An 18,581-nucleotide genomic window follows, 5' to 3' on the forward strand; every position below is an offset into this window, starting at 1 on the left:
TGCCCAAACTATAAGAGTGTTTTGCACAAGCCTTTTATAAGTTTGCCTGGCAGCCATTTTCATATACACAACCCCCCCCCCCCACCGCATACTGAATTTTCCACATTAATGTGCTTCCATTGTTCTCAGTTGGGCCTGCAGTAACTTTAGCCCTCTTCCAGATGTTTCCTGACATCAGCATCCAAGATGTGCTGGCCAGCTGTCTTTAAAATTGCAGGAACTCTGTGTTGTGTGCATTAGTTATGCAAATGGCAAAGCAAGGAAGAGAGGCCAATGTAGAGGAAAAAAAAGAACCCGGGGAGGGATTGGACCAGGACTTTACTGGCACATGTAATGTAGGTAGAAAGCCAAAATAGCAAGCTGTCTTTGATCAAAACCCCCAGCAGCCTTCACCACCACTCCCTACACCGAAAGGTCAGTGTCCTCAGTTCCCAGGTCAGGACTGGATTTCTGGAAGTTTCCTCACTCTGTTTTGGTGACTTAATAGATCCACACTGAATACCCACAGATCTACCAACCCTTTAACCAGTTTCTCCTTTGCTCTAATTTCTCAACTGAAAAATATCTGCATAGACCAGAGAACAATTCCCCAATGTGTAGTCTTCAGTAAATTAATAGATGTCTCACGAAAAAAAGGGTTGGGCAGTCAAATGAGTTTAGAAAAACCTGGGTTAAACAAAGTTAAGCAATTCTCTTTCCCAAATCTCAGGGCCTCTGATACGCTCACGGGCACTGGCACTGTCAGAGGGAACCAGTTTTCAGAAGACTGAGTCCCCCAAGAAAATGCTGGACAACGGGCGATGTGGCTTCTCAGCCCCAATCACCTTCTCAGATGCCAAACTAACCACCTACTGGATAGTTCTGCATAACACACACATTACTGAACTCACAATCGCCTCTTCCACTTGCTCAGGCTCCAGCTTCCCTTTCTTGGGTAATGGCAGTACCATCACCATCCTCCTAGGGCAGTCATCCGTCATGTTTCCTTTGTCCTCATCTTTCCCGTCCCCCATCGAATCCACCCTGCAGGAAAGGGTTACTGCTTTATCTTCCTAGCTCCTCCGTGGGCACAGATCAGCAGCCTCAGACATGCATCCCTAGCTGATGCCCAAACTTTCCTATTTGGTTCACTCAGAAACTGTACCTGAGCTTGTCAATGACTGAGCCCAGGCCTTCTTTACCCAATGGGCAGGCAGCCTTTTAAATTCTCTGTTCCTCTGAACAATTAGAGAATCACAGTGTTCTCAGCCCCATTATGATGGGTTCCTTGTCTTAGTTTTTCATATTTTTGTTTGGTTTTATTGGTCGGTTGATTTTTATCAGTTTGTTTTATTTTTAATTGTGGTCAAATGCACATAACATAAAATTTAGCATCTTAACCATCTTTAAGCGTATAGTTCATTGGCTTTTAAGCACATTCATGTTGTGGTACAACCAACCCCAAGAACTCTTTTCATGTCGTAAAACTGAAACTTTGTACTGATTGAACAATTCCCAATTTTGCTCTCCCCCTCAGCCCCTACTATTTTCTACAACCACCATTCTGCTTTGTCTCTAAATTTAACTACCCTAAGAACCTCATACAGTATTATGTACCTCATTCAGTATTTGTCTTTTTGTGACTAGCTTATTTCACTTAGTATAATGTCTTCATAGTTCATCTATGTCAGAGCATGTGTCAGATTTCTTTCCTTTTTAAAGCTAAATAATATTCCATTATACATGTATACCACAATATATTTATCCATTCGTCAATGAACACTTGGGTTGTGTCTACCTTTAGCTGTTGTTTATAATATTTCTATGAATAGGGTGTACAAGTGTCTCTTTGAGACCCTGTTTTCAATTCTTATGGATGTACACCCAGAAGTGGAATTGCTGGATTACATGGTAAATCTATCTTTAATAGATTGCAACCTAGGGTAGATTACTTAACATCTGTGTTTTGGTTTTCTCATCCATAAAATAGATTTAATTATAGCACCTATGTTGTAGGGTTTTTGTTAAGATTAGAAGAATTAATAGCTGCAAAGCACTTATAAAACATTATAATTATCCCTTTTTAACAAAAGAAGAATGTGAGGCATAAAGAAGTTAAGTAACTTTCCCAAGTTCTCATGTCTCCTAAGGAGCAGAGCCAGGATATTAACCCAGGCTCAGGGCTGAAGTCTGTTCTCTTAACTACTGTGCCAAAGTGATTTCACTTCCCAGTTCTAGGACACTTTTACAAATGAACTCCACCTAAGCTGATTATGTACTGATTCACCTATAAGGGCACAGTTTGAGAGGAAAACTAAGGAGGGTAGGGGAGGGAGCCCTACATACCAGAAAAAAAGAACCACCAAAATCTTGATATATACTGACAAAAGTATAGGAGATCAGTAGTAAAATCACAACAAATAATTCTATTATTATTAGCATGACTTGTTAGAAGTGATATAAACCAAGTAGATTCACTTCTGTTTATTTTGAGCTGCCAGGTGTCAGCAACTTGTAGGGGGTGTGTCTATGAGTAGGGTTGGGGGTGTGAGGGGGGTATGTGTGCTGGGAAGTGGGGGGACATGATTGTGCCCAAACTCTACCCATCTCACCAGCCACGTGACACTCACTATGTAGTTATTTCTCATTCAATAAGATGAGTTATTTCTCATCTTAGGGGTTTATATGAAGGCCATTTTCATAAGAAATAAATGCCTAAAGTGAAGGGAAAAGGATGTGTTATAATAATGTCTTACAAATAAATCACAGCTTTAAGCTCAGTACTTATGTTTCTTTATAGCAATGCTTCTAAAAAAAAACACACACATAGAAGTAGCTAACAAGTTTTCTGGCAACCCTGCTTATCGCATGGGGAAATTACACAAAACAATTAAGTAAGTGACTTGTTCAGAGAGACTTAGTAATACACTCTAGGCTTTCATGAAGATGAGCTCATGGATAAATTTGGTGATGTAGTCATTCTGAATGAAAGTGGTTCAGCTTGGCCAGATGTTTCATTGAGAGCCACAAAAGGCTGTGCAGTTACACCCAAGAGAGCTACAAGATGCATTTGTTTTGTGAGAGATGGGCCCTGGAACTTGCTATTTTATCTCCTAGAGGAAAATCTACCTCAGAGCCTGGGCGTACACAACGTGACCACTAGTTCTATCCTTCACAGCCTTCTCCCCCTCAACTTTGCCAGCTGGGCTTCCATCCAGATCATTCACTGACCCTGCTCTAACCCAGGTTACCAAAACCCATCTCTAACAGTCACTTCTGGTTTTCTTCTCATCTGCCCTTTCAGCAGCACCAGCCAACCAGTCTTTCTTGCTTAAAACATTTTCTTCTCTTGGCTTATTTTTTTTTTTGAAAGATTTTATTTATTCATGAGAGACAGAGGCAGAGGTACAGGCAGAGGGAGAAGCAGGCTCCCTGTGGGAAGCCAGATGCAGGACTTGATCCCAGGACCCCAGGATCGCAAGCAGACCCAAAGGCAGATGCTCAGCCATTGACCCACCCAGGCGCCCCTCTTCTCTTGGCTTCTGTGGCACCCCTTTTCCTGGTTTTCTAACTACTACGTAGGCTGCTGTTTCTCAGTCTTCTCTGACAACTTCCTTTCCATCTGTCTGACCTCTTAACGATGGAGGGTCCTACAGCCCACAGGGATTTCATCTAGTGCCCAGCTCACAGCTCTTCAGGCTCTCTTGCTGTTTCTATAACCGATTTATACTGGCTCTGTCTAGAACGCTCTTCTTCTAGGTATCCACAGAGCTAACTTCTCACTTCTTTGAAATCTTAAAAGTTCACCTTGTCAATGAGGCCTCTCTGACTTCCCTTTTTAAATCACAAACCAGCTCCACCCTCACAATCCTAATCCTCGTCTTCCCTTTTTTATAACACTTGTCATCTTCTAAGATAATTATTATTTTTCCTTTAAAAAAAAGATTTTATTTATTTGACAAAGAGAGAGAGAGAGCGAGCACAAGCAGGGGCAGAGGGAGAGGGAGTAGCAGGGAGTCCACTGCGGGACTCAGTCCCAGGACTCTGGATCATGACCTGAGCCAATGGCAGACACCTTCGGTTGACTGACCCACCCAGGCGCCCCACCTGCTAAAATAATTATGTATTAAATCTAAAATCTAACCACCCTCTAGTCTTTCACAAAAGGTCCCTCCCTGCAGTCTACCTCTCTGACCTCCTCTCCTGCCATTCTCCTCATCACTCCTCCAGTTCGGTTTCTTAACAGCAAAGTAAGCTCCTCCCCAGCAAAAAGCCTAGACTTCTGCTATCCTCCACACCTGTCTCAGATTTTCAAATGGCTCAGACCTTATTAGGTAGGTCTCCGTTCAAGGTCACTCGGCAGAGAGGCCTCCTCTGACCATTCAATCTAAAGCGGGCTTCCCAGTTACTCTATTTGTTTACTTTATTTTCCTCATACTATTCAGTGGTCTTTGAAAGCATATTATTTATGCTTATTTGTTTGTTTGTTTATTGTTGCTTACTTACTGTCTGCCTCCCTAACCAATACGAACTTCCTATTGTATTCTCGGTGCTCGGCAGTGTCCATCATGCCATAGGTGCTCCGTTTATATGTCTTGATTGAATAAATGCTGAATGAGGTTGAAGTAATAGGCAAGAAAAGGGAAGGAGAGGAAGGCAGGATTTTATTTTGTTTTTGTTTTAAATCTTGAACTATTGGGAACTTTGATAGGGAAAAGGGAAGAAGGACTGAGCAAAAACACTAATAATTCATTCCCCAAGTCAGATTTTTCTCCTAGCCACAGCTTTCTTTATGTTCAGTCCTCAATTGGGCATTTCATCAGCATTATCTTTTCCTGAATCCACAACAATTCCTGTGTTGTGATAGGATATGACCCCATTTCTTGACCACTCAGGGTGAGTGTTTTAGTTGCTGATAAAAATTTGTATCAGGAGGAAAAGCAAAGGCGCCTGGCTGGCTCCTGTGGTAGAGTATGTGACTCTTGATATTGGGGTTGTGAGTTTGAATCCCATGTTGGGTGTGGAGATTACTTAAAAATTTAAAGATCTTAAAAATTAAAAAAAAAAAAGGAAAAATAAGGGTTCCCTGCACACTTGGAATTGTGTACTCCACCTTCACATTCTTGAAACTTATGAATAAGACATTTTTAAAAATTTGACATTAGTTAATATGAGGCCAATCTAAAGCTAATTCCTTTTTTTTTTCCAAAGCTAATTCCTATAACATAGTAACAACCCTAGGTTTCCTGACTGTATTCACTACTCTAAGCCATAACTGAAATGGCAAAATAATTAACTGATAATCACTACCCAATTTACCACTAAGGAGGATGAGAAGTATTTTAGAACCAATTACACTTCAGGACAATACACACGGTATTTTGTTTAATCCTCAGAATAACTCTCAGAGGTATACGTTATTACTGGGTGATTGCTGATGTGGAAATTGAGGCTCAATCAAATCACAGTATCTGTTCAAGGTCATGCTGTCAAAGAGTAGGGAAGGGAGGGGTCTGATGCCTAGGGCTACATTTTCCCCTCCACCCACACTGCCTCCCAAGCAAACATCCAGATTTGACATATCCTGTGAATGTGAATGACTACTCTGGTGAGCAGGGTATGTGGGTAGGGTAATACACAATTCCCAGGTTATCCACAGGGGATCAGTTCCAGTAACCCTAGTGGAGGCCTATGCTGCAGATGGTACCAGACCCTATATATATTTTGCCTTTTCCTCTATGCAAACACCTGTAATAAAGTTTAATTTATAAAGTAGGTACAGTAAGAGATTAATAAATAACTAGCAATAAAATGGAACAATTATGATGGTATACTGTAATAAAAGTGATGTCAACATAATGTCTCTTCTCCCTCAAAACATCTTATTGTGCTGTACTCACCCTTCTTCTTGCAATGATGTGAATGACAAAATGCCTAGGATGAGATGAAGCGAAGCGAAGTGATTGAGTTAGGCTACTGTTGACCTTTTGCTGATTCCTTGGAAGGAGGATCATCTACTTCCCAATCTACTTCCCAACCATGGTTGATCACAGGTAACTAAAGCCACAGAAGATGAAACTGTGTATAAGTGGGGGGACTGCTGTGCTGAAGAATGAGAAGGGGTCTGGAACTTATGATTTGGGGTTGGGTTGGAGTTGGGGGAATCGAAGTTCAGAATATATTTTCCCATGTACTTGGTATTAATTTAAAAATATATTTCATATTCAAATATTTGAGCAAAAAAGAAAGCTTTTCACACATCAGCCATTAGCAATACAGGACAATGGTCCATGCCAATTCTAAAAAAATGGAAAACAAAGAAAACTGATTTTCCTCTAATGATGTATATCTTTAATTTTTAAATCTATCAATTTATTTAACTTCTCTGAGGCAGGTGTCCATCTCATAAAGTGGAGATGTATTTCAAGCGAGTGTTGGGAGATGGATGAATGAATATGTATAAATAAAGAGCTGTACAAATATTAATTTCTCTTCCCATTATTTATACTAATCACAAAAACAGTTAAAGTAACAATAACAAAGAATGGGGATCCCAGAGGAGACTGCAACATATTTAACTAGGAATGTTTCATTTTGTTTTGTTTCAGGTAGAGGTAAGGCTGGGAGCTTCACCAACGTTTATAGCATTGTTGTCCTAGGGATATTGGTCCCAAGTTTGCTTACAAAGAAAACGACAAAACATTGAGCAAAACAATCTTTTTATCCAGTGAGGGCTATTTGTGTTGAATTTAGAAACTACCAGTTGTGATACTCTGAAGTCTCTCATCCCTTCAGCTAAATCTGATCATAGTTGTCAAAGGAACAAAAAGATTAAAAACAATCCTAAGAAATTTAAAACTACTCTAAACATACTGTGATTGAAGGATAGTGCAAAGGTAAATAAAAATATTCTTATTAGGTATTAGAGAAAAAAAAGATATTCTATGTATTTGGACTTTTACATTTTCTCTTGGAGCTATTTACTTATTGATGATTGAGACCCAATTTCTCACAGTAAACAAAAAATCCTATTTTATTTTTTTAATTTAATTTCTAGATTTCTTTTTTTAAAAGACTTTATTAATTTATTTGATAGAGAGAGACAGAGCACAAGCAGGGAGAGAGGCAGGAGAAGCAGGCTCCCCATCAAGCAGGGAGCCCAAAGTAGGCTCAATCCCCAGACGCTAGGATCATGACCTGAGTGGAAGGCAGATGCTTAACCGACTGAGCCACCCAGGCACCCCCAATTCCTAGTTTTCTTAATATCCACAATATTCTATAAATGAATAAATGTCTATCTGAGTTGTTCCAAATGTGAAGTTTAGGATAAGTTCACAAGAGTTAACAGCTTTAGAAAATGAAAATTTCTCAAAAGGGAAGCTCAACAACAAATAAAATCCTAAGGGGGGAAAAAAACTATAAGAGTACTTTCACAAGCATCAGAGCAATGTTAACTTGACTCTTTTAAGAAATGGCCTTCTTGTTAACATATCTCATAGAGGTAACCTACTTTGCAATTTTATGGCGCTTCTGTCCCCTTTTATTTTTTATTTATTTATTTTTTTTTCTTTTTTAACTTTTATTTATCTATGATAGTCACACAGAGAGAGAGAGAGAGAGAGAGAGGCAGAGACACAGGCAGAGGGAGAAGCAGGCTCCATGCACCGGGAGCCTGATGTGGGATTCGATCCCGGGTCTCCAGGATCGCGCCGTGGGCCAAAGGCAGGCGCTAAACCGCTGCGCCACCCAGGGATCCCTTCTGTCCCCTTTTATTTATTTTTATTTTTTATTTTAAAGATTTTATTTATTTATTCATAGACACAGAGAGAGGCAGAGACACAGGCAGAAGGAGAGGGAGAAGCAGGCTCCACGCAGGGAGCCCGATGTGGGACTCGATCCCGGGTCTCCAGGATCACACCCCAGGTTGCAGGCGGAGCCAAACCTCTGCGCCACCGGGGCTGCCCTTCTGTCCCCTTTTAAAGCAGTTTCACTTCTATCCTACTTTATAAGCTTTGAAGAATAGAATAGAATTTTAGAATGTCTTTAGCCTAAAAACAATGAAAAGTTAACAAGAACAAAAAAGATTATGAACTGATTGTTTACAAGGACGATTCTTTTGATTGTACAGATTGATAAAGGGTGGTGGGACTGCCTCCTGAGTAATCCTTACTTTCTGATTCTGATGGGTGGGTTGAACGAACCAGCCACAGGAAAGATGTCAACTGTGAGGAAGAGCAAAACGGAATTGTTCCTTTAAGCTTCTACAAGGTGCTGGAGCAAATCCAGAGGAGAAAGCTTTGCTGTGGAGGGAAAAAGGATTCTATCCTGAGATTTATGATATCTGCCCTCTGGTGCCCAAGAGGTGAAGGACAGGGTGACAATTTTCACATAACCCGTATGTAAATATGAAACTAGTTGAATGACTTTAATTTCCTGAGTAGGTGTGAGGAAGAGGTAGTGGAAGAGGATATTCACAGTTGAAGGTAAAGACATAAAAATTCATACATTTGGAAGGTCTGACTTAAGTGGAGATTTAGGAAAAGACTGTAGAGTACCTTAGGAGTATTCAGACCTTTCCTAAGCATTTATGTTTTTCTCCAAGATTTTATATCACTGTTACTAAAACAAGTAACATTATTACGCTCATTTTTGAAAGAACAGAAATTGTTATATTATGAAAGCTGGATTTGTATGAAAAAATAAGTGAACAGCAGTCCAGGGGTGGTAATTAAACAAAATTCTATCCCTAAAATTCCTATTCAGGAAAACTGGATCATTAATCCCAAAATACCATAAAATTGTTTACTCTTTTATTTGATGCCCCTGTATCAATATTACTAGGGTACCAGTCCCCAGAGATTTTTTTTTAGTGTATGTGACTGTCAGAAAATTAAAGTGCATTTTCACACTTTTTTTTCCATAATCATTGCATCAAACTTGGCACTTAAGGTCTCAAGAAAGTGGGCTTATTCTTTCAGAAAAGCAGATCAGGAAAACGGAATTGAGGGAGAAAAGGAGGCAGAGAATGGGGAGATCATTACCAGCCACTCAGCCATAGGGTGACATGGGCCATTTGCCTTCTCTTGTGACAAACTCAATGGCTCTCAGGGACTTTTTCTAAGGGTCCCCTTGTAATCTCATCTGGGCCCCTTTATTTAAGTTTTCTTTTTCTCATATTTTAATGATAAAATAAACATAACATAATATTTATTATCATAACCATTTTAAAGTGGTATTAAGTACACTCATATTCTTGTGCCACCATCGTCACCATCCATCTCCTGAACCCTCTCCATGTTGCAAAACCAAAACTGCGTACCCATTAAACAATAACTCTCCATTCCTCCCTGGCAACCACCATTCTACTTTCTGTCTCTATTATTTTTCTATTCTCTATTTTGTTTATTTCTGCTCTGATCTTTATTACTCCCGTCCTTCTCCTAGCTTTGGGTTTATTATGCTCTTCTTTTTCTAGTTCCTCAAGTTGTAAAGTGAGGTTGTTGATTTGAGATATTTCTTTTTTTTTTTTTTTTAAGATTTACTTATTTAGAGAGCATGTACGCATGCACACACGTGCACATTGAGCAGGGGAAGCAGCATAGGGAGAGAGACTCTCAAGCATGTTCCCCTCTGAGCCCAACATGGGGCTCCATCTCGTGACCCAAGATCATGACCTGAGCCAAAATCAAGAGTCGGATGCTTAATCAACTGAGCCACTCAGATGCCCTGAGATATTTCTTGTTTTTTTGTTTGTTTTTACTATAAGCATTCCCCCCTTAGTACTGCTTTCATTGTGTCCCATAAGTTTTGGTATGTGGTGTATTTGTATTCATTCATCTCTGTTTTCTAATTTCTTGTCGAGTTCTTTAGTTTCTACAAATTTGTGAATTTTCCAAAATTCTTACAGAGTTTCAGCCATTTATTTCTTCAAATATTCTCTTAGCTACTTTCTTCTCCTTCTGAGACTTCCACAATGTGTTCTTTGGTCCATTGATGGTGCCCTACAGGCTTTGTTTCAATCTTTTTTCTTTCTGTTCTTCAGATGGTATAATTTCCATTGTCCTCACTTCAAGTTCACTGACTCTTTCTTCTTTGTGTTCGAATCTGCCTTTGAATCCATCTAACGAATATTTAATTTCAGGTATCATGCTTTTCTGCTACAGAATTTTTGTTTGTTTTGTTTAAAGTGTCTATTTGTTTCCATTTTGTTCATATATCATGTTCTTGATTTTCTCCACATCTTGTTTTAATTTTTGAGCATCTTTAAGACAATAGTTTCAAAGTCTTTGTCTATCAAATTCCCCATTAAGTTCTTTTCAGGGACAGTTTCTGCTGGTTGTTTTATTTTTCCTTTGAATAGGTCATACTTTCCTGTTTCTTTGTACACCTTGTGATTTTTGTTGAAAACAGTACATTTAAATCTGATAATGTGATACCCCTGAGAATCAGATCCCCCTACTTCCCCAAGTCTTGCTGTTTTTATTGTTTTTCGTTTTTGTTGTAGGCTGACTCTGTGCCAAGGATCAGCCTGAGGTGTAAGCTTAGGGTCTTCTTAGGTCTTTTATGAGCCTGTGCTTTCCTCTGAGCACGTGCAGTGACTTTCTAATTTCTCCTTATATGCAGTTGCTTTTGAATGCCCTGGTTTTGTTTTTTGTTTGTTTGTTTGTTTTAAAGATCTTATTTATTTATTCATGAGAGACACAGAGAGAGAGGCAGAGACAGAGGCAGAGGGAGAAGCAGGCTTCCTGTGGGACTCGATCCCAGGACCCATGGATCACAACCTGAGCCAAAGGTGGATGCTCAACCACTGAGCCACCCGGGAGACCCAAATGTCCTAGTTTTCAATGCCTATCTCCCAAAAGGGAGAAAAGAAAAAACTGAAGGGTGGGAGGAAGGTGCCAGCCCTCTGAATCCCCTGGAAGTAACTTTAGCCAGAGGGGTAGGGGCTTGCAACAGAGAATGGTACAACAACAAGGACTGCACCTCTGTGATCAGAAATAGCAATCTACAGTCAGAGCACAGATCCTTCATATTTGGAGGACAGGGTCCTTCTTTTCCACCCTGGCTCCTACAGACTGTGTGCAAACTGCTCCAGAAACACAAGTTGGGCAGCCTGCCAAGGGGCTGAGGGGTAGGAGACGAGTAGCTGCTACACACTCTACTCAGAGCTGAAATTGACCAAACTTAACCTCAGTTTACCATCCAACCCTTCTCCTGGAATTTGCAAGTCTTCCATAAACTTGAGAGTTCTAACATATTTACATCACACAGAGTCTGCCAATGTAGTTGTTGTCCAAGCAGGAAGACAGAAATCTGGCGCTTCCGACTCTGGCGTCTTCTCAGAATCCTCTGGGGTGCTTTATTTTTTAAAAAATATTTTATTGTGGAAGATTTCAAACCTAATTAATCCCTATTTCCCTCATGCACTTTCAAGAATTACCAACTACCTGCTCTCACCTGGAATTTCCCTCTATGGTTTCTTATCCACTTCTCTGCCTTCCCCCCATGGCAGGCTTCAGACAGTGTGATTACCTGCCTTCTGCTCCAGCTTCAAGAACCAGTGGGATCCCTCCAGATAGCTCACTAAATCAATAAGCCCTCTTTTCTATCCCTCTAACTTGAATAATTTTTATACCTCCCATCTCTACCTTCCAGACTCTTTTAAAAAAGTAAATAAGGAAAAAGGAAGCAGCATTTACTCCTCTCCAGTGGCTTGAGAATCTGATAAAAGCCATGGACCATTACTCCAGAAAAAAAGGGCACATACACAATTTTGTATGCTATTTCAGGAGGTTCATGGATACCTTGAAGCTCTCCAAAGATTGCAGGTTAAGAATCCCAGTTTCGTTGTTTCTATAAGGTAAATACCCTTTCCCAGGCCTCACCTGAACCTTCTTGCATGGTTCTCTTTCATAGACACACAGACATCTTTTTTAGTGTGCTACTGAGGCAACTAGACATAAAGAGCTAATGTGCTGGCCTCAAATCCTGCAAAGTGAGCAACAGAACTAGAGGCATCCCCAACATCCCTGGGTGGCACAGCGGTTTGGCGCCTGCCTTTGGCCCAGGGCGCGATCCTGCAGACCCGGGATCGAATCCCACATCAGGCTCCCGGTGCATGGAGCCTGCTTCTCCCTCTGCCTGTGTCTCTGCGCCTCTCTCTCTCTCTCTGTGGCTATCATAAATAAATAAAAAATTAAAAAAAATAATCCTATGCCACCTTCATTTGAATATTTTCCTGTCCCTTTGAAGTGAAGCACGACTCGAAAATAGTCCTAAAACCCATTCTAAAACTATCTTTTTTTTTTTTTAAGATTTTATTTATTTATTCATGAGAGACACAGAGGGAGGCAGAGACACTGGCAGAGGGAGAAGCAGGCTCCATGGAGGGAGTCCAATGTGGGACTCGATTCTCAGTCTCCAAGATCATGCCCTGGGCTGAAGGCAGACGCTCAACCACTGAGCCACCCAGGCGTCCCTAAAAATGTCTTCTTTAGCATAGCCTATTCTCTCTTCTATTTTCTGTTAATTCATCTGCATTGCATTTTCATGAAATGCAAAGGGGTAAAAAATTACTAATGGACTCAAAGGCCAGAACAGATTAATTTAAAAATTAATTAATTTCCTAACAAGTATATTTTATAATTTTTAAGAAGATTGTATTTATTATTTGACAGAGAGAGAGAGAGAGAGAGAGAGAAAGAGAGAGAGAGAGAGAGAACAAGCAGACAGAGCAGCAGGCAGAGGGAGAGGGAGAGGGAGAAGCAGACTTCCTCTGAGCTGAGCAGAGAGCCTGACCCTAGATCTTCTCTGCCTAACTCCCAGCCAGCCTGAAAAACTAAAGGGCTAGGTTTCCTGCCTCCTACAGGTGGTCCTCTAGCCTGTTTCTCCCAACTGGAATCCGAGCCCTCAAATTCCCTCACTCAAGGTGAGGATCTGGCCTCTGCACCTTTCCTGAAGTCCTCAGACTTGCTCTTGATTTCCTGTGAATAATCCACTTACATAACAGCACACCTCTCACTCTACCAAGAACAAGTGAAATTTGACTGGGATAATGTAGTCTAATCCCATACTTATCAAGGATACATTAGTGTGAGGGAGTCATTATCTGAAGAAATGCAAGTCTCCTAACTGCGGTGACCATTTTCATATTATCATCCAAAACAAGTTAGCTCTCTGACTGAAAAATCTCCATCTCAGAAATGATGTCTGAAAATTTATTCAAAATGACATGGGAGAGGAAGTGGGTGCCACGGAGCAAAATGGGTGGGGTTGCAATGAAACAAAATTGGCCGTGAGTTCATTGTTCCTAAAATTAAGTGATAGGCAAATGAGGGTTCACTATACTATTCTATCGACTTTGTGTATGTTTGAAATCTTCTATAGCTCAAAACAACAACTGCATCTCTGCAGAAGGTTTGCTGATGATGTTCTATTACTGGAAGACCCTCTAAGTGTTTTAAAGAAGAGCAGAACTTGAAGCCCTGCAGGTGAATTTAGTCTCCATCTTTTACAAATAAGCTGCTTTCTCCCTCCACAGATTATTCCAGAATTTACTGCCAATATTTACTCAATGCTCACATTCTAGTTACTGAGTTCTTCACCACAAGCGCTCCCTTTTCAGGGAACTTCAAGGTTGACAATGACACTAGAGGGTCTTGTTCCCCTTTCACTATTGTCTGGGGACATGTGCCACCTTGCTGGGTACACAGACAGAATTCAGGCACTGCATTTCTAAATGGCAAAAGAAAGTCTACCTCTCTTTTTCTTAAAATATTTTATTGATTTATTTGTGTGGGAGAGCAAGAGAACAAGTGAGAGAGTGCAAGCCAGTGGTGGTGGGGTTTGGCAGAGGGAGAGGGAGGGGCAGGCTCCCCAGTGAGCAGGGTGTCCGATTGGACTCAGGGCTGGGTCCCAGAACCCTGGGATCATGACCTGAGCTAAAGGCAGACACTTAACCACTTAACTGACTGAGCCACCCAGGAGTCCCATGCCTCTCTTTTAAAAGGATTTTACTCGAATAGAAAAGAGTCTGGTGTGGGTGGCTTGAACAATGACTGTCTGGCCACCAGAACAGGATAATATCTCTGGTCTTAGTAAAGTTTATGGCACGAGTCTTGTTCTGAAATGTGGTCTTCAGTTTTATAAACTCAGAAATGTAAATGCTAGCACACGTAGACACAATGGGTGTCTAAGGCCTGATGAACACCAATGAATTAACTTGCAATGGGAAATATAACTATAAGCAGACCCCAGATCCATGTTTGCTGGTTAGCACATTTTCTGTCTATTGGAAACTTTTTATGCAAAGCCACATTATAATTAGAAGGATACTTGGTGAGAGTAAGCTCTAGAAGAGTGAGTTTCCAATTAGGGAGAGTTAGCATCCCCTGGGGGATAGGCAGAGGGAGGAGGGCTTTTAGTGGAATTTGTGTGTGTATGTGGTGTTATTTTATTTTTTAGCATATGTCATTCGGAATGGCATAAACAATATTATAATTCAATAATATATTTGGGGCGTAGTTTAAATCCTGTGGACTTCATAATGAAAATTATAAAAAGCGAAGCTCAACAGAATCTTTTTTGGCTGGTAACACTCAGCTTAGAGGGTGGGAGTCCACAAGTCAGACACTCTGGAGGGCCTAAGATTTTTTTTTTTTAATGAGGCCAAAAAAAAAAAAAAAAAAAAACACTGTTCACTGAGGCACTAAGCAAACACCATATATGAGGCAACTTCTATTTGCAGAGTTCAAATAAAATTTTCTGTTCTTACATTCTTTCTCACTAAATGGTTTTGTATCGAATACAATCATATTTAGTTTCTTAGTGGTCACTATAGGAATTGATGTGGAAACCTATCTATGGTATTTATTTATGTTTTTGAGGGAGGTTTTTTGGTTTCTGAAATACAAATGATCTATGTTACTTAAAACATACTATGTGCTTTACAGTAAAGTATACAGTATAATACTATAAAATACTACCACAGTTTTGTACCCAAATTCTACACAATGGTAGGGCCAACCGCTGTGGAGTTATAGGAGACAGTTATTTGGTGGTCTCAGCATTGATTTTTGTCTCCTCTTTTCCAAAAGACCTGAGACTCATTTGGGAATTGGTATGATCCCTGGTAAGAGAACTCCACTCTTGTTCTAACACATTCCAACCCATTGAACATAGCAATTGGTTTGTAACCCAAACCAGTCAAATCAGAGTGAATCTAAAAACTTTTTCTAATAATGACACTGGGACAAAGATGGGCTCACCTAACAGGTGCCTCTGGCAGTCATATTTGGCCCTGAGGAGGGCCTAAATTAGGAGAAAGCCAACACCAAGACAGGTAAGAGAAACAGAAAGATATGAGGTTCCTGGGGCCATCAACTGGGCCGTTGGATCAAGTTTGTCTGAAACCAACACTTCCTCTGGACTTCACAGTTATTTGTCCCAACAAATTCTTTTTATTGTTTCAGCTGTTTTTAATTGCAGTTGAAGCACCAATGGGTGGATCAGGGTACTGCTGAATATAGATTGACTGAATTTCTTGTTCTTCAACAGGCTCAAATATCAGTCAGTGAAGCATGTCACAGAGGAAAAAGGTCCAGTATCTGTCATGTTCTTAACTTCTGCTATAGATCAGAATCATGTGGAGAGCTTTTACAAATCTCAGGCCAGTTGGGATGCCAGGGTGGCTCAGCGGTTGAGTATCTGCCTTGACTCGGGGTGTGATCCCGGAGTCCTGGGATCAAGCCCCGCATCAGGCTTCCTGCATGGAGCCTGCTTCTCCCTTTGCCTGTGTCTTTGCCTCTCTCTCTGTGTGTGTCTCTCATGAATAAATAAGTAAAATCTTTAAAAAAAAAAAAAAAAAAAAAAACCAGGAAGCCCTGGGTGGCGCAGCGGTTTGGCGCCTGCCTTTGGCCCAGGGCACGATCCTGGAGACCTGGGATCGAGTCCCACATCAGGCTCCCTGCATGGAGCCTGCTTCTCCCTCTGCCTATGTCTCTGCCTCTCTCTCTCTCTCTCTCTCTCTCTGTATGACTATCATAAATAAATAAAATTTAAAAAAAATTAAAAAAAAACAGGCAAAACAAATCTATAAAAAAACAAACAAACAAACAAACAAACAAACAAACAAAACAAATCTCAGGCCAGTTAAATGACAAACTACAAGGATGAGACAATCTACAAGGATGGGAAACAGAATTTTTAAAAATTTCCCCAAGTGATTCCAAAGGGCAGCCTAGGCTAAAAATCACTGGTCTAAGTAAATATCTGGTTTTGTCCATTCAATAGAATCTGCAGACTAAATGTTCTAAATATGTTTTCCCACTAAAAGAAAAAAAGAAATGATGATACATAACTTGTATTGTGAGGTTTAATGCAAACCATACTTGTGTGACAGGAAAGCAAAATTCGTTTGGAGCCTTGTTTTACCTTTAAAATATACGCAGATTTTGTTCTGTACTCCATTTTATATTGCTTTCTCTCTCTCTGCAACATTTAATAGGAGCTTAAAAAGTACCAGTCATAGTGACAGACACCAGTGATACGGAGCAAAACAAGAAAAACACAGTTCCTACAATCCAGGAAAAAAAAAAAAAAGGTAATTAACCTAATAATTACACCAATATTTGTTAAATCTACGATAAGAACAGCACAGGGTACTATGTAAACAAAATAGTTCTCCTAACTTCTTGGAGGAAATGATGTTTAAACTGAAGCCAGAGGAATGCATATGAGCTACTTTGGTAGATGATGGAAGAGGGAGGATTCAGACAATAGAAGTGAAGGAAATGAAAGAATACCACATGGGAAGAGGTGTATGTGAGAGAAATGAGACTGGAAATAAAGCTAGGAGCCAAGGCTTTATCCCAAAAACAATGCAAATCAACGGAGGGGTTTTAAGCAGTCAAAGGATGTGATTTCTATTTTGGAAGATGATTCTGGCTGCTGTGTAGGAAATGCATGGGGGTGAGGAGAATGGGGAGCTTAATAAGATGGAGTCAAAGAACTAGTTAACTGGAGGGAGATAAGGTAGCCCAAGCATGAGCAGGGAGGCCATGGAAATAGAGAGAAGTAGACTAATCTGAGTGATATTTAAGATGGTAGAGTTGATAGGACTCGGTAATGGATCATTTGTGGTGAGTGAAAGGGAGAGAAAGAAGCCAAGAGTGACACACATATCTCTGATTTGAGCAACTGGGTGGATAGCAAAGTTATTTCTTGAATAAACAACACTGGAAGAAGAGCAAGTTTGTAAAAGATAAGTTGAATTTTGTTCATTTTTTTTAAAGATTTTACTTATTTATTCATGAGAGACACACAGAGAAAGGCAGAGACATAGGCAGAGGGAGAAGCAGGCTTCAGGCAGGGGAACTCAATGTGGGACTTGATCCCAGGACCCTGGGATCATGACCTGAGCCAAAGGCAGACGCTCAACCACTGAGCCACCCAGGTGCCCGAATTTTGTTCATCTTGAGTTTGAAGTAACTGTTAGATATCTAAGCACATATAGATGATAAGTAGTTACATGTCTCAAATTCAGGAGAGCAATAGGACTAGTGATCTAAAGTGGATAGTCATCAGCAGATTGATGTTAATTAAAGCCAAAGAAATGAACCAAACTACCTGGCATAAGTTTGTAGAGAGAAAAGGCTAAGGACAAAACTCTGGGGATATGTCCAACTAAGAGGGCTGTCTTGCAAATAAGAGAAAACTTTGCTAGAGATGTAAAGGGTAAAAGAGAAGATATTTAACATCCCTCCCCCCCCAAAAGTATACTTTTTTAGAAAGAGAGAGTGATCAATCATGTCAAATGTTGCTGTACATCTAGTAAGATGAGGACTGAAAAATGTACATTGGATTTAGCAACATGGAAAGTCCTGGAAATGTTACCAGGAGTGACTTGGGGAGGGAAGGTGAACTTTTTTCAGAAATGGAGAAGAGACAGCATGTAGTAACTAGAGAGGGATGTGGGTCAAGGGATATTAAGATGAGGTAGATTGGAAATGCCTCTTTTTTTTTTTTTTTCATGAGAAGAAATCAGGAAGATGGATAAGCAGAAAAGACAAAAGTGACAAGATACTGGAAAGAATAGGATCCAGAAACCTGAGGGATGCCTCTTTTACTGGAATAGGAGAGAAAAAGGAGTATCAGCGCACAGAACAGAGAGGACTTTAAATTTGTTGGTCAGAAGTGAAGAAAATTCCTATTTGATCACTTCTATTTGTTCTGTGAAGAAATAGGCAGGCAGTGATGAAAACAAGAAGGGATGGTGCATGGGTCAGAGGCTTAAGGGGAGCAGAGAAAGCTTGAGATTGTTGAAAATGAGAAAGCTGACTAGGGAAATCATGGGCTAGTTAGGCAGTGTTAAAGGCTTAAGACTAATGATCATAAATATAGAAGCTTGATAGTCTGGGTGGCTTCTGCATATTTTCTCCCATAGGTCTTTGTTGCCCATAAACTAGCAAGAAAAAAGATGGGAGAGTTGAATTCATATATGGTAGAGATGAGAGGTGCAATGCAAAATACAACAGAAAGGTTTTAGAATATTGGCAGTGTTGAGTTGCTTGCAGTGATGGGTTGGGAATCCAAACTGGATAAGG

At 40.3% G+C, this 18,581-nt stretch overlaps 1 long non-coding RNA gene across 1 annotated transcript in view; it reads right to left on the reverse strand.

The window, feature by feature from the left end:
* Positions 1–18,581, reverse strand: part of LOC119865417 — a 36,701-nt gene that overhangs the window by 15,726 nt on the left and 2,394 nt on the right. Inside the window, exon 2 of the long non-coding RNA XR_005377185.1 lies at positions 5,880–6,036. This is a non-coding gene — a long non-coding RNA (uncharacterized LOC119865417). The remainder of the gene's footprint in view (positions 1–5,879; positions 6,037–18,581) is intronic.

This window comes from Canis lupus, chromosome 23 (genome assembly GCF_011100685.1).
Source record: "Canis lupus familiaris isolate Mischka breed German Shepherd chromosome 23, alternate assembly UU_Cfam_GSD_1.0, whole genome shotgun sequence".
Classification (NCBI taxonomy): Eukaryota; Metazoa; Chordata; class Mammalia; order Carnivora; family Canidae; genus Canis; species Canis lupus.